Source organism: Triturus cristatus, chromosome 12 (assembly GCF_964204655.1).
Source record: "Triturus cristatus chromosome 12, aTriCri1.1, whole genome shotgun sequence".
In the NCBI taxonomy this organism is placed as follows: domain Eukaryota; kingdom Metazoa; phylum Chordata; class Amphibia; order Caudata; family Salamandridae; genus Triturus; species Triturus cristatus.
In genome coordinates this window covers 518,023,249-518,040,579 of record NC_140595.1, presented here as the reverse complement: position 1 = coordinate 518,040,579, position 17,331 = coordinate 518,023,249, and the positions used below count along the sequence as shown (strand labels likewise).

At 41.6% G+C, this 17,331-nt stretch overlaps 1 protein-coding gene across 1 annotated transcript in view; it reads left to right on the top strand.

Moving 5' to 3' along the window:
- Positions 1-17,331, top strand: part of ZNF423 (zinc finger protein 423) — a 503,577-nt gene that overhangs the window by 181,410 nt on the left and 304,836 nt on the right. The gene's annotated exons all lie outside the window — the stretch shown is intronic.

Sequence of the window (17,331 nt, the reverse complement as noted above, 5' to 3'; positions counted from 1 at the left end):
TAGCACATTGAACAATTTGCCCTTTACAATGACACTGCTTACACATATTTTTTTTACGTTGATGGTTTTTCAAATTGAGAGTGAGGGATGGTACATAGAACCATTAATTCATTTTGTTAGCTTGACACTGAAGGATGCTATTATGCTTCTCTTTAGTACCCTCCAACTGTACTGATTAATTTTACAGGTTCATGGAAAAGCAGACACTCAATAAAGCAATCAAGCAGGGATGAAATAGTTTCCTTGGATGAAGTAGTTTTTCATCTCTTTTTTTATTGTCATCCCAGGCAAATGTCTGGGTTTGCCAGGTTATAGGGCTGGCTTTGCTTGCAGGAAGCCCTCCGTGAGAGAATTCCCAAAGCCAGGATCTAGATTCTCCACACAGACTAGGCAGATACTCATGATATAGTCTTTCACCCATAGTTGTACATGTTGTGGCCAAGATCCAAGGAGGGTCTTTTTTAGACCATAATGATTATCTTGTGTCTGGCTATGAAACCCACAGAGAGCACATGCATTTCATGGGGACTGGGAGTGATCTTGTAAGGTCTCGCCTGACCCAGCGCATGCGCTGGTCAGGCGAGACTTTTAGTAAGGCCATCAAAAAATGCTACCATAGCCGGCCTACAGCTTGCGTGCATGTGCGCGGGCGCGCGCTTACGAGCAGAGGCGTACTATGGCTTTCCTCGTCATGCTCATTAAGCGCATCGCTCGCCACGCTTGATCGCGATCACTTTCGCGGCCGCGCGAACTACTCTTTGCCTCTTATCCTCCTTTCTTCGCCATTTTCTTTCTTCTTGGCCTCTCTCTTTCACTACTCCTTTTTTTCAATTCCCTTTAATTTCTGTTTTATACATCTTTGTTTCTGTTTCCATCCCTCTTTTTCTGCCTTCTGTCGTTTATTCCTTCTGTCACCAGCACTCTTTCTCCAACCTGTTTCTTGTATATTTTCTCTATTATTATAATTTATTGTGTTTCCTTTCTACATATTACATTTCGTCCTCTCCTCTTCCCCTTACAAATATTACCTTTCTCCCCTCACCTTTCATCTTTACTTTATTCTTCTATCCCCGCTCCTTTTCTCCAGTTTTCAGCACTCTCGCCTGTCTTTCTTCTACCTCGTCCTTTCTTCTCCCATATCCCCTCTTCGCGTTCTCTCTTCTTGCCGTTTTTCTGTTCTCTCTCCCCACAACCTCCACCTCTCCCTTCACTCGTTCTCCCTCCTCTCATTCCCCACTCTCTCCCCCACGCCCCTTTGGAGTGAGGGAAGCAGACGTTCCTTTGCCTGTATTCTGGCAGAGCTCCTGCCCCCCCTTCCACATTATATTCCATATTCAGAGATAAGTATCGCTCTGACTTGTTTACATTTTGTTTTTTGAACTGCTTGCACCCGGTTAGTGGGAGACCAGGCAGTATGTCACTCCTCCCGGGAGGTGCTACCGCCGCCGTCAGGCTTCATTCGCATAAAACATATGTCCGGGAGGTTTTGTGCGTGTTTACCATTGAATCCTTGCACTAAAATAAAAGCAGCCCGGGGTTGTGGTTACTCGCCAGGCACTGTCCTCATATAATCACACAACATTTGCACTGATTTCGAGATTCAGGAAGTGTCTCTATTTTTGTACTATGCTTGGAAAAAAACTCTGAATTACTTTATTTTAAAACGCTGGTCTTCACATCCCCGAAACGCTAAGAAAAAAGTCAATATTTGGTGGTGGCTGTTGGGTGATCTTGCCGTAGTGGCTTTTCAGAGCTTGCAGATCCCTGGCATGGGTGCACCATGCTCCTTTAAACTCCAGTGACTGGGGCGTGTTTACATTCTCATGCTTCAGACATGCACTCTCAGACGCCAGTGTTGTGTGGCTGGCGCAATGTTATTGTACAGCGTGTGTGGGGATGTCTGACAATCCCACAAGCTGCAACTCTCAAAGGAACGAGAGAGACCTGAACATTGCCAGGCATTTTAAATAAATTCTTGTCCTTGAATTATTGATAGTGCACAATTTGAATGATGAATATATGTTGCAAAGTTTGGAGCCACACGTTACAAATTAACATGTAAAAGGTATTCAAAAGTGCAATGATCTGATATTATTACGTACTAACGGAAACTAAATGCAAATAAAAACACCAACATCTTTAGCGTTTCATATTGGCATCACTCAAATCCTCATTTATGCTCTTACTTCTGAGCATTTAAAGCTGTTTTATTATTTTGCAGTTCATTGGTATCTTCAAATCTCTCTTCCCAAGGAAGAATTACTCGGGGCTCTCAATTTTCCAAGGCCCATGGGTGTGTGGGTCATCCAGGACAGTGCTTTGCATTCTGTGAATTGTAGTCCTGGTTTTATAATGGTCCAAATAGAACAATAGGCTCAGAATACACTGCAAAAAACCTTCGCTGGATGAGCTACTTACGCATGTATCCAGAAAACTTGAGAACGCAAGACTTTGTGCATTTATGCTTCGAGTATTTCCTGTGCTTTCAAGGCAGTTTTTACTTGGCATGACAAGGGACTGAGTAGGAAATGTTTGGGGACATTTGATGAAAATAAAGCACCCAGTCTTCCTAAACTGAAAAAAGTTATTGAATAACAGTATATGTTGTATTTGACATTGTCCACCCCTCCCGTTCCAAATCAAGGCATATGGTTTTAAGCCGAAACAGTCTTATTACTTGGTCTGCAATTACAGCTTTACCATGTAACACGACTCATGTAAGGTACATTTTCCCCCTCATCCTCCATCTCCCTGCATTCTCTGCTCCCAAAACACCACAGAGACGAAGTTTAGCTAGTAATCTACTTGTGATTTTTCTGAGACTGGAATCAATCCACTACTCTGCTCTGTGACCTCAAACCAAGTTTTTTTGGTATGGATTCGGATCCTTCATTGTGCACTGGCACAGAAGGGTTGACAGGGCCAGGGAGGGGAACACAGGGACACTTTGGAATCCACACATTGGGCCTGATTCCAGCAAGTGGCCTTTATTGATCAGGGTCTCTGCCTCTTTTGTTGCTGCAAGCGGATGACTACCTCTGGCATCAAGATAAACTACAGTAAACTCTACCCTGGCTGGTGTGAATAATTTTCTGGCATTTTGTGGACACCTTTACACATCAAATGGATCAGATCAAGTGTTTCACCACTTTGTTGACTTCCGGATGTGGTCCTCTATATACGTCTCTGATGCAACCCTCGCCAAGCAAATGCTTTCCGACATGAGATTCACTGCTGGCAGCTACTAATAAACCGGAAGCTTAAGCCCCACTTCCCATGCCTTTGCTGATACGGGCAGCAAGATCCTCATCAAATGCAGTGTCAGACCTGACACACAAAGATACAGCGGAGGCGTTTTAACAGTGTGAGCCATACACCGCACTGCTGCAGAAACTCCACAGTCGAAGATCTTTTTGTGATTTGGTTATGTTGGTGATGTGTTTCTCAGTTCTAGATTGAACAGGGAATACTTTCTTCCATTCCAGCATCCATCTTGGAGAAGGAGAAAATACTGATGTGAATAAGAGGAAACGATGCACAGCTTGACTGCTCTGCTAAGTATTTTGTAGTGAGCCAAAGTGTACTCTTTTTGCAAAAATGGCAGGTTGTGTGTTTTTGGAAGGCCGCTGGACAAGAGTTAGAGGCAATACAGTTGCACAGAGAATAAGAGTACCCCGACCACTTGTGACAACAAGCGTTGGCATAGCCAATAGGTCTCGCCTTTGGGACCTTATAAGTATTTAATTCTGTAGCACAATATCCCTGGTGCAACATCAACTGTTGCATGGCTAAACACCTATAATGTCCCAAAAGCGAGACCTATTGGCTATGCCAATGCTTGTTGGAATGAGACCTCTGTGCATTCAATGGGCCATTTGCTACCACTTTGGTTCCTCCTAGTTTGACAACAAAGTAGTCATACTTATAACTAATTTCTGTAATCGCAACTCTTCCATCTGAAGGCTTGAGTCCGCAATTTTAGCATAGTAGTCAAACCTATACTTGGCAGTAAAAGCATCTATGGCTGCCATATGAAGGATTTGTTGAAAGAGGCAGAGTGGCAATTCGCTAAAGCAATTAGATTTTCCCCTACTATTTGATTAACATTCTGACTATTGCCAAAGTATGCATGGAATACTAACGGAAATGTACACAACTCATGTATGTTCCTGGAAATTCCTGCTACCTTACACTTCCTTCTGTACTATGATTACTCCTCTGGAAATCGATTTTTCTTCCTGGAGAAATCGCTTTCTGTGCGTGCATGGCCAAGTAATCTGAGAGTTTTTCACAACCAATTTCCACATTTACACCATATTTTAAGGCAGTAATTGAAGGTTTGTAAAGGGGGTCTAAAACCCCATTAAGAAGGTTTGTGAATACTCACAAAGTTATAGATTTTCAGAGTATGTTCACTTGCTGTCCAATTGCCCCCTCTCCTATAGGAATAACCATGTTCTCTTCCCTATTTGTGAGCTAAAAGGTGTGCTCACACAAAGATTTTGTTGTTGTTGTATATCTGTACCAGAGGTATCCCCCAGGCAGGAGACCCTTAATGTTATGCACAATGACAAACATTCCTGTTTTTTAATTTATACAACCGTTCCTGATCCATTTCCACCCTGTAAACAGTCCAGGATTCACTTTTTAACTGATGGTTTAAATCCCTTTCCATTGTGGTAAGGAACAGCCAATAAATCAGTGGTTGCATAAGCGAGAAGCATCCTCTTAAGGGAAAAACGTTTTCCTTACCAAGATAAGATGATTGTTGCTTAATAAAATATAAATGAGTACATTTGCTAATGTAAAAATAGAATTCTCATAAGGATTTCAGGAGCACTCCTTAAAACCTACAGTAACCAGTTTCTAAGAGTACTTTTCAAAACATTTTTGAGTGTTAATGATAGACAAACTTCACAAATACAAGATAGTAAACCAGTGGATGGAGATTTTGTATTGTTTTTCTTTATTTTTATTGGAGATCAGAGTCTGATGAAGTTAATGAGAACATGCAAATACCCAATCCTCCTCTGAATGTATATGCCATACCTACCTCCTTCCAAATTGTTTACTCTGGGTTATCCTTGTGCCAATTAATCTCCAACCACCTAGTCCCCTCTGGTGGTCCAAATGTAGCATGCTAATAGAGGATGGCCTTTGCATGCTATTCCCTAAGGGTCTTAAACATTAAATGGCAAGTGGAAGAGCAAAGCTCCATGGCTAGTCAAATACAGACAGAGACCTAAATTATGAATGTCATGGCTACCTGCTAGGATCTCCATTGTAGGAACAACCATTGTTGCTGTAAGTCTGCTCCTCGGATTCTAGCACGGCCTCTCATCAACCCCAGCAATACCCTGTAATCCATCATGTTACTTGCTGTTGATAGATCCAACTTGACTGATAAACATCCTTAACTCTTAGACATTAAAAGATCATCTACCAGATAGACTGAGCAGACCCTTTAACAAAGAATACCTGTTTAACATATTTTTGAAATCTCTTCAGTGTTAGGTGTGTTATTGAGAAAATAGGAGATTTTATATATTGTTTTTTTCTTTGTTGGTTTTATCCATATTGCTCATTCTGATGTGTTTTTTTAAAATAACTGTATACATAAAGGTGTGTTATCACCTAGCTTTGGAAGGTGAAAACTTGATATTTCTGACTTTCTATGAAAAGTTTGCCCACAGGCTGAAACAACTCCCTACAACATATTGCATGAAAAGGGAGATTAGAGAGTAGTTTGCAATATTCACAATTAGAACCTTTTTTTTTCTTCAGGAATGTGCAAACATTGGGCTCGGACATGGACACATCAATGACCCACCCCCCCCCCCCCCTAGAAAACCCCCAAATATGTCAAATATATTGCATCACAGGTGATCAATTCCTTGTAGCAGTGAGCTGTATAATTTCATTAGGGGTAACCAGTCCAAAGGTGTCCTTAAACAAATGTACTTCTGTGGCAAAGCTGAGTTTGGAAGTACATGTTGGATAGGTAGCAGGTTTAATCTCTTCAATCATGTCCACAAAGTCACATAACTCATCAGTAGGACAAACAAGAATATTTTTAACTTGGAAATGATTTAGGTTTTTCCCTTTCTTGAAGTGCTCTTTGGGGTGAGGACTTAAAGGAAGAGGGGGCATAATTCTTTTCCAAGAGTTACTCTCGGTCCATTTGAGATTGTTTAGCTGTTGTCTGCCCGTTTATACATCCATTGGTAGTTCATTCATACAGATGTGTTCATGCTTACTTCCACCAAACCGTTAAGATGTTATGTCTGCTGAGGGATTGAAACTAGAGTGATTTTTTTACTATTGAAAGGTAATATTTTAAAGCTTCAACTGCATACAGTCCGCTCTGTCATAATCCTGCCAGCTTCACCTGCCTCATATCTTTTGCTAGTTTGTGTGAGGTCTGAGATGCCAATGAACGGTCTAGCAAGAGCGACTAATCCATACTTTTGGGTATTGAAAACTCAATGTCTTCTTCAAGATGCTTAAGAATCCTATGCCCTCAGCTCTCCCAGTACTGAATACAAACTGCACTGCTCCCATCTAACTGGTTCGCTTTGCTTGTGTGCAAACACTTTTTCTGTTTTCTTGGTTACAAGTGAGAAAGTATGTGAGTTGCTAGTATCAAACCAAAAGTGCACAGACTTCAAAATGTATGAGAACACCCACCTAGTTTTATTTGTGATCGTAGAAAAGGTGATTGTTATTAGAGATACTCACAAGTCGTTATTGATAACTGATTCTAGTTCTTACTATTCAAACATCACTTTTTCATGACAATAATCCATATTTGAGGGCTTGGGTTCTTGTTTTTCTGGTGTGCTTTTGCTACAATGCTTGATATATATAAAAAAAACACCTACTTATGTGTTTGTCATTCAATGCAATTTTAAATTGGCAGCCTTGTTTTTAAAGAAGATTGGTGTGGCTAGTACAGATTACTGGGAGATCTGAAATTAATATTTTGACCCTGCATGTATTTAGCTAAAAAGTTAAAATTACCCTAAATACCAAGTTTTTTTTATCATTCTGACTCGGGTTTACACACAATGTACATAAAACTATTTATTGCCTTAGTTCCTGTGGGTTTATATAAATGTAATCTTAATCCAACCCTGCTGCTGGGCAAGAATCTATTATTCCAATCTATAAAAAGGTGGTAGGAAAATTTCAACTGGTTATTGGTCAGTCTCCTTGATACGTTTGTTTGTCATGTTGTGCCTTCAATCTTAGGCAGAAGAGATAGGGACTCTGTCTGATTCTCAGTATGGTCTTAGTCCTGTTCATGGCACTACTGAACAATGCTTAAACCTTTAGCTAATGGCAATGAAATATGTCAAGGTTTGTCATGGGTATTCCACAATTCAGCAAAAGCCTGGTGATCTGAACGACACAATATGTAGTGGGTGAGGAAGTGCGGAAGTCTCACCTGTACTTTTGTGGCATGCTTCATCATAGACAAATTCATTCCGCCCTGATAACCTGAACTATCTGAATGCCTTAACCCCAGTACATGGTGGTTATTGAAAAGACATGCTGGATATTTGGAAGATCCAGGTTATTATATGATAATACTTTTATTGGTAGGTACCACGACTGATTTAAACAAAAATGAGAGTATGGATAAATTTGAGTATAATTACCTGTTCATCCTTAGTAATCCCAACATGTTTTAGCCTATAAAATGCCAATGATAGTTCAAGGGCTTTTGTTAGAACAAGATTGAGCCCTACCCCAGGACATTTCACCACCAGATTTCACGGCATCCCAGGGGGGAAATTACCAAATTCTTTTACTCCAGGAAAGGTGTATGCCAGGGTTATCCTGGCCACTTTTCTATTCAAACACTATATAAATACTGTAGAGGTTTAGCTGATAATATTTAGTCGGGGAATACCGAGGCTGGGCAAAAGAAATTGTACCTTTTTAAAACAAAGTGAACTATACTGTCCTTCTGTCTAGAACTTCTATCAGGCTGAAGGAGTTTCTTTCATTTTATGTTGGATGCAATATGTAGGGTGGGTGAAACTCATAATTTCACTCCTTGGAATTCCACGGAGTTACATAAAAACTCCTTGGGATTCCACTAGGTTTCAGCAACGGGTGTAAATATGCACATAATGCTGCGATTTAGCACCATTCTGCCCTGAAAAATCAGCGCACATGGTGCCATGTGCTTCAGAGCATGCGGCCTTTTGAGTTGATTTTGCAGCCCCTGGAGTAGAAAATCTATTCAAAGCAGCCCTCTGACTGCGCCTACAGCCACCCATGTTAGAACATCTTGCTGGAAGACCTCCTAGCCACCAGACATCGTGCTAGGGGATGCCCAATCTCACTCGCCAGCTTGCATTTCTGGAGCCTCGCAAGAGAAAAAAAATTCTGTTACACTGTGATTGGCAGCATTTGATTGGAGCTCTCATTGCAGGAGTAACTCGGAGTTGCCGAAGTCTGCAAGTGGGATGACATTTTCCACCCGGGCAAAGTTAAGTGTCATGTGTAAAGAATCAGGTTTCAAAAGTAAACATAGTTAGATCTTTCATTATGACCCTTGAGCCTTATGAGGCTCTGTAAGGACATTCACTACCTCGCCATTACTTTTATTTCCATGTTCACATGGAAAGATCTTCTAGCAGGATTCACTTTCAGCACACCCATGGAGTGATTTTCAGGTTTGCCATAAGATTAGGCCACAGGAAAAGACCATTGGCTGAAATGTTGACTGTCTATAAAGCCTCTAAGTGACCTGCGGGCAGAAATCTGGACAATAGCCAATGTTTCGTCTATTCAGGTTGAATAAAAGACCTTTTTAATGTGGCTGTTACAGATGTCACATTTTTCATTCTGCATGACAAGGTAGGCTGGAAGCATCTGGAGCATCATATAAAACTGCCCCACCTCCTCCTGTAGATAGCAGCATTGAGCAATCTAGCTGCACATTTAAATAGTGAGATTTTATCAAACTGCCCTTCACTAGAAAATTGAAGCAAACGCCGATGGCTAAAAAATATTAACAACGTTATCTTAGCCGTGCGTCATCTGTACTTATTGAACAAACCTGGTATTGTGAAAGCTGACAAACATAGCTTCTAAATGGTTCTTGAGCTTGGAAATCAATGTGAAGTTTTTGCACGGAGTTACAAAAATGCTCTACCAAAGCTAACTTCCCATTTAAAAACTGTAAGTAGAATTAAACTTTAAATAACATTACTGTGATACTATACTTAAATAGACACATTGAATGACTAACCAATTAATTCAAATAGATACGTATATACATACTTTATGTGTAGTCTGCAACATTTGCCTCTTAAAAATTACTTGGGGAATTGTTGATATTTGGAGGTGAGCCTCAGTTGAGATCTGGCCAATCTGAAATCATGACAATGCATCAGTGGAAAGGTGTATAAATGTCCTTGGGTAGCATGCAGAATCATGATGGAAGCCATTTTGTGGTAACTATTCACAAATTTGTTGACGTGTGTGAAGCTTGGTGATCATCCGGTGAGTGTTTGCCCAGACGCGATCTTTATTGCTGCGCGTACAAATGTTTTTGCAACATGCTTCCTTCTGGCTTGAAACCAGTGACTGCACATCACATTTGCATCTGGTGCCCGCATCCTTCTGCAAAGATTTGCTGCCCCTCCTCGACTGGACAGAAGTGCTCCAATGCCTGTTCCGAAAGAGCCGAAACGCTGCACAGGCAGAAAGTTAATTACACACCTAGCTTTTACAGCTGTGGTTCTTATGACCTGCTGGTCGCAATTATTGCCGCCCAGTGCTGCTTGAATGTGTTTTTCTTTGCCAGAACCCAGTTCCTTGCCTATAGACCGGAGTGTAAAAAGCAACAAATTTCCTGGTCTGCCGCTGATGAAATGCTTTTTCCTGTGGCCACAGGTCATTGAGGAGCTTATTAAAGAAGGCCTGGCTAATGTCGCTAAGCAGTGAAACAGCATTGCCTCCCTTTATTCCAGTCGTGTGTTTGGTGTGCACTGATCTGGGTGGTGTACTTTCCTGCCCACATGGCGCTGTTTATTTGTGCCAGAGGCAACTTGCACGTTTAAATTCCGAGTACCGGGGTCATGCACGGTATTGTAGTCTCTGCAGCCCTTAATGAATTGATTTTTTTGTCTCTAATCTTTCTATACGTTACTGCTCCTTCCAATTCTTGTAAATTCGGGGTGGCCCTCTTCTCTCAGTAACAGCCATTCTGTTACGATATCACATTTCCCATATGTTGGTGGAACAAGACTGTAAAAATTCACTTTGCACCACAAAAAGTGGACGCTGCATTAATTTCAGACTGCACTCAAAATAATATAGATCCATTGTTTTAGTTCTGTTTCAATTTCTGGTTAAAGGTTAAAACTAAGCCCATCCCATTCCCCTGGCCGCACTTACTCACTGCCTTCTTTTCAGTTCAAATGTAATTTATTTATTAAGCGAGAAATCAATTCGACATAACAAAGAAGGGACAGAAGCCATAGATAGCCATGGCAGATAGAGCATTCAACCGTTTTCATAAAGGAAGATATTTTCTGTTTGAAAGAACCCGGAAGAGATTGATGCAACGACATATCTTTCTCTGGAGGCTGAAGTACTCATTTCACTGGTTAAAAGCCGCAAATGTTTATAAACTACTTTCAAGTTAAAATATGTAATTTATCAGTTAAAAAAGCAAATACGTTTGTCCTCAAGCTTCATATTGTGACTTCTTCAGGTTGCTATAGAAGAGACGGTACAGAAATGGATTAATTTATGTAGAAACCTAAGTGGAAAATGTTGCATGCTCTTAATGAGAAAGGACCACTTAAGTATATTCCATTTACTTATATAGCAGTGGAGGCTCCCCCTAGGGGACAACAGGTCACTGACCCCCTACCTCGCTCTGCCATTATTGTACTGCATGTTCTGCACTAGCGCCAGGCAGGGCAGCATGTCAAATACGGGAGTTTCACGCCTTGTCAATTTTGACAATCTTGCCCAATCAGAAGCTGAAATAAAGAAAAAAGCATTCTTCAGTACTTTTAACCCTATTCTGGCTTCTGATTGGGTGTAAGTTAATGGGCCTGCCTTTAGAGGGATGGGTGAGTCAGGAATCATGGGTCTGCCCAGGTAGCCGTTTGTGTTTAGCAGCCTGAGTGTGAGTTTGTCTGTGTGCTGGGGATTGCATTTATATGTCTGTGTGACTCTGTATGCGTGCCTGCAACTGTGTGTGTATATGTTTGCTTGTATGCTTGATTTAGTTTTTAAGCGTCAATGTGTGATTTGAAAGCCTGTGAAGGGGTTAGTAAGGCTGAGTGCTGGAGAATGCTGGAGAGCGGCCTCAGCACTTGCAAAATCCACCAGCAACCACTGATCTATATTTTTGTGTGTTTTCCTTAAGCTATTGCATGTGGTTTGAGAACAATACAAACTTCTTATGAATTTGCAAGCATAGATGCGAATGCAAGCAGGAACCCAGAGAGATTCCAGCAATTGTAGAGAATCAAATTTTACTTATTTTCCGCTACAGGTGAGCAATATGTTAATTGTTCAGCAGCCTAAAAAATTTGGTAGCTTTTCTAGCAACAGAATCCTAAGTAATGGAACATGTGCAAGACTTTGGGTCAAGGTGGCATTTTTAAGGTCAAACCTAGCAGACCTCACAGCTTTCGGGTTGCAGAACACCTATTGTGGACTGACGAAGAAAGTGCAGGGGCTTATAGCCCCCCCCCCCCATTGCTTACCATTGGTTTACTTTATTGTTGCTCTTATTTGCTTGTTTCTTATTCAACAACTTTCCTTGTCCTAGTTTGCCCCTCTTTTGTTTGTCCCTCCCCTTGAGCCTAACCTCTTTTGCATCTCTCGGACTGGCTGGCTTCTAGCCTACCACTGTTCACTTTTGGCAAACTACTTTTTTCTTAAGCACTCCATGTGTTCTCAAATAGTCTACCGCATGTACTTTTCTTTTCCCACCTCACGCTACATTTTGCTCTCTGTCACCTGGGCTTCTCCACTCAACCCTGTTTTTCTCTCCCATCTATGCTTCAACCACCACCCTTCAAGTTGTTTTTTTTCTTGTAGGCTTCTTTTTCACTCTTCCACACTTGTCTTTAGTTTTATTACATTTCCAGTTTATTGTGTTTATTGAATTTGTTTTTGTGGTTGGCAAAGGTATGCACTCTGTCCAAGCAGGAACCACAATCCTAGTCGGGGTAAGCTTGATGCACACTAAAAGATAACTCGTGCTCACCCTCTTGTAGTGTGGCAAAGAGCAGTCAGGTTTATCTAAAGAGGCAATGTGTAAAGTATTCATGCCACCCTCGCACAGTAACTCCATGAAAACACCACAAAAAAGACTCCATATTGGTTTAGATAAATAGAATCTTTTTATAATAAATCAAGACTAAAACAACAAAAATCCAATTAGTAGAGGCCGAGATGATTTAAAAGAAAACTAATTTCAAAGAGTTTTATTGGGGTTTTCAAACAAAACAAAAGAAACAATGATGTGACTACATACCTAGGTACGTAAGTACCATAAACAGATTCCATGTGTAGGATTAGGCGATGGCCTGTGGGCAATACGGAAACCAAAAGATAACTGCTACAAATGGAAAAGCAATATCCAGAGCAAGAAGAAGCAACGTGAAATTTAGAAAGGAGTCACAAAAGGGTTACTATGGCTGACATGGCCAACTACAATACAGGTACAGTACACAACTATCTCAGCAGAACAGGTACAGCAGTGTATTCGATGAGATACAATGAGCAAGTATATATCCTGGAGATAATATTGTACCGGAAAATATATCACATGTTACATGTTGATATCACAGCCTATTGTACCCCAAAGCATGGTAGGCCTGCAGTGACACAACATAACCTAGCTAAAGAAGCACATGGAGCAGGAAGAAAATACATATTCGGCAAAGTAAATTAATCTGAAGCCCATGGTTGATATAACATACACAATTTGTTACACATGTTTGGGGGGTTGACCTTCTGACTATGTATTTGCACAGATTCCAGGGAACTTATGGGGGTTTGGAAGCTGCAAAGTAGTTGTCGAGTGACTTCCAGACATTTGTGCTATGTGGTTTTCAGGGGGAGCTCTGAAGGGTAGATTCTGTATCTCTTTAGTTCAGATGGAAGATTTAGCCTCCAAGGCACTGATTCAAGTCTCTGCCTCTGTCATTCTGGCATTAATGGTGTTTATATCCGATTTGATAGAGCATAGTTCCTGCTGTATCATGTCTGTGTGGATTTTGCGAGGTCATACCCTTCTGAAAAATTTTTAAGGATCATGTGCATGGTATTATTTATCTCTGATTTTCCTTTTATGGGTGAGTCAGGCAGAGGTGGTTCCAGGTTGGTGTACTTGTTATTTGTGTTGGCTACTTTGCCATGATTTTAACAGCAAGGAGAATGGTGGGATGGTGAGAGGTGGAAACCAGACTTGTGCAGTGCGGTTTTTAGAGTCACCAGCCCTGGAGCACAGTTCTGCTATATTTCTATTATGTAGCAGATCTGTATGTTCTGTCAAGATCTGTAGTCGTTAAACCTCAGTACTGAGGCAACTCCTTTGTAGACGATAGTCGCTGTCGCCTGGATGACAGAAGTGGTTTCTTAGTGTTACAGCACCTATGTGTCTGGTTGTAGAGAGCTCTGTTCAGTGCACGTTGTGATCTGGTGCCATTTTGCGGTCAGGCAGGATGGCTTGCAGGCTTGGTGGAATCACCTGAGCTGCTACAGCCCCGCGGTGCGCACAAACAATTCGGAGGTTGGGCAGTAGCAGTTGAATTCCTGGTGGGACCTAGTGTCCGAAAGGAAACCTTACTTGCTGATTATAGATCACTGTGTCCCACTTTAAATGTCTGCCTTAGGTTGTGACGGTGGCCATTTTGCAGATTCCTTGATGCACACGTCTGAACCTCCGCAGTCTGTGGTCGAAAAACCACCAAAATGCACTGGGGATATGTTATCTGAGGTTACATTTCAACACTCCTGGTGTTCTGAATCTTGTATCTGGTGGGCCATGTTACGGAATCTGGTCTCTGAAGTGAGGCAGCTCCCTGTAGAGATCCGCAGCGGCGGAAGCAGCGCAGTTAGGTTACCATAAGCTGTGCTGTCCAAGCCATTCCCAGAGAAATTAATTTTGAAAGAATAAAAAGAATTCTAGCACTTAGAAGCAATAAACGCTAATGGGGGTAACCTGGTGGTGCTAGACTGGGGCAAAGTGAACAGTTCAAGCTGACCGTAATGGAGCACTGGTCGGATACAGGAGCCACGCAGGCCTGGGGAACAGAGTATCTTGATCCCGGTCACGAGTGAGATGCGGGCCGCAGTCCGGTGATATGTTGAGCCCGCAGTCGTGGCGATGAGTTGGTTCTGAAGGCGAAGTGTCGAAGCCGAGAGGCATTGGTTCCACTGCGATGCACCGGGTTTCTCAGTTCCGTCGAGGGGATGCGTGGATCTCTCCACACTGCTGCAGCTGTAATGCAAGGGTTCTGGTGTATCGGGTTCTGGAGGTGATGTGCTAGTTCCAAGTGTGATATGCTGGTCCTACTCCAGCAAAAAGGCCAATGCATCAGTTATGCTGCAAGCACATTGGGGATGCGTCGTTTTCTCTGGTGCAAGTATATGGGCCCACTTCTTCCAGTGAACTAGGAGCAGGTGCCGATACTTTTATATCCACAAGTGTCGAGCAACAGGAGGCAAACCAACAAGCCCTTGGAGATCACTTCAGTTGCAAGGCAGAGTCCAGCTCTCCCTCAGCAGGGTCAGAGAGCAGCAAGCAGCAGAGTAGAAAAGCAGGTCTTGTAGATCAGTAGTCCAGCAGAATGTCAGTCCTTGCAGCAGCACAGACGCTCTTCTGACAGAGGTTCTTTACAGGTCCAGAGGTTTCTGATTTGGTGGGGTCAGAGATCCAGTACTTATACCCAGTTGTGTCCTTGAAGTGGAGGTGACTTCAAAGAAGGGTTTTGAAGTCCACAGAAGCCCTTTATTTCCCAGCCCGGCTCCAGACTAGCTGTAGGTGATAATCGGTCCTTTGTGTGGGGACAGGACACTGCCTATTGAGGTGTCACTTCCTCCCTCCCTTCTTGCCCAGGAATCAGAATGCAGATGGGTACTCAGACACACCTAACCTTCCTGTGTTTGTGCCTCTCTAGACGGAATGCATAAAGTGTATCTATTTCCCAATCCAGACAGGCTGCAGTCACACAGAGCTGTAAGAGCAAAGAAATGTGGTATTTCTAAAATAGTAATGTTAAATTCAACTTTACCTCTAAAGAGGATTTATCATTACCATTCCAAAGATATAAAACATGACACATCTACTCCTTTCTAATCAGGAATTACAGCTTGAACATGCATTAAGGAATTTCCAATGTTAATCTATAAGAGGAGTAGGCCTCACAGCAGTGAAAAACTAATGTACGTGTTTTTTACTACTCGGACATGCAAAACTTAAAAGTCATGCCTTTTACTTTCACAGCACCCTGCCCTATGGGCTACCTAGGGCCTACCTTAGCGATAGCTTAGGTGCAACAATGGGAGTTTAGGGCTTGGCAAAGGGTTTTAAATGCAAAGTCAAGGTGGCAGTAAAACACCACACACAGGCTCTGTAGTGGCAGGGCTGAGACATGTTTAAAGGGCTGCTTGTGTGGGTGGCACAATCCGTGCTGCAGGTCCACTAGTAGCATTTAATTTCCAGGTGTGAAAGAACAAAAGGGGTGCCATGTTGTGCATTCTCTTTTATTTATTGATCTTCTATTCTAACACTTTTCCACTATGCAAAGTGAACTTTTAATTTGAAACATTATATCCCTGGTACCACAGATTGTGCTACTTTCACTTTTATTTATGGTGCAAGTTTTACTGGCAGTTTTGAGAGAAGGTGTGCTAAGGTTTGCTTTTCCATATCTAAAAATATAATTTCGGCTTTTAAAAGATTTTAAAGAAAAGTCTTTATTTTTGTATTTATACATTATTAACTGAAATTTGTAAAAGGTCAAGCTAACAAAGTCAGACAGGTTTCAAGGCTTTCCCTTGGTGAAAAAAAACTCATTATGGGTCCCTCTTGAGGTGAAGGGCTAGAGAATTAATTTACTCAGCAGCTTCCCATCCCCTCTCCTGTTTCTTTTCATTAGAATAAAAAAAGGCAGATGAACATGGAAGTAACCGTACAGGGACCAAAAGATACCACTTGAAGAAAATAATGGCTTAGGCATGTCACAAGACATGAAATGCTAATTCCGTTTTGCCCGGTTTGTCACATGACTGATCCTTTTCTCATTTCCCTCTTGCCCAGTTTATCCCCCTAATTGCTTTTAGATCAGCATGCCCCATTCATCAGCCCTCCCTCTTTTCTTTCTGAGATTCTCCTTTTTTATGGCCTTTGCCGCCCCTCTTCACCTTTCCCGTAGATCCTTTTGTTCCACTCTAAATCTTTGTATCATTTATCGCTGAAATTTTGGTCCAGCCCTGCTTTGAGTAATATAGGGGCCTTCCACACACCTGAAGCATGCATACTGGATCGAACTGTACATTTTTTAAACACCGGTCCCTTGTGATGGGCGGGGTTTAATGGACTCCTCCATGTTAAATTACGGATTATGATTACAGCAAAAGAGCACAACAATAAAAGATGGTGAATAAGTTGCTGAGACAAAGTCATATTGCATAATTGTGCACTACCCGGATAACAGATAAAGGAAGAAACAGGGGATAGAAATAGCTTCTTGTGCCACCTATGCAGGAAGACCCTTATCAAGGGTTTGAAAATGGCTGAATGGTACCGAGCTCAGTCAATAGCAACAACTAGAGATCGGATATCAATGTACTCTGCTAAAATTTCCTTCATATAAAAACTCTGAATTTGCATATAGATCATTTCATCATTAATATTCGTGCCTGGGTAGCTTTCATTGGATGCAGGTTTATTATTCTAAGCCAATGAGGGGAAACGATTTCAGTGGAAGCATACTTACAAGAACATATGTACACTTTTAATTTTTATAGAAAAACTACGTTTCTGTAGCATCTGTAAAGTGTGAATTTTCTGTGATTTTGCTTAACACGAAGCGCAGGGCACAGAGCCCATCACTATGTTGAAAAGAGCATGCAGTTAATTGGATGTTGGTTTAACAGTACACAGAACGAAATTGCCTCATTAAACGTGATAGATGGAAACAATGAATTGGCTTGGTAAATGTAATTTTAAAACCGAAAACAACATTGAAAAACAGTCAGGCCTGCCAGTGCCAGGCAGAAGTCTTCGCTGGTCATTATTTTGCCTATAATTACAGCTAAAGTCTAGTAAGTAAATTG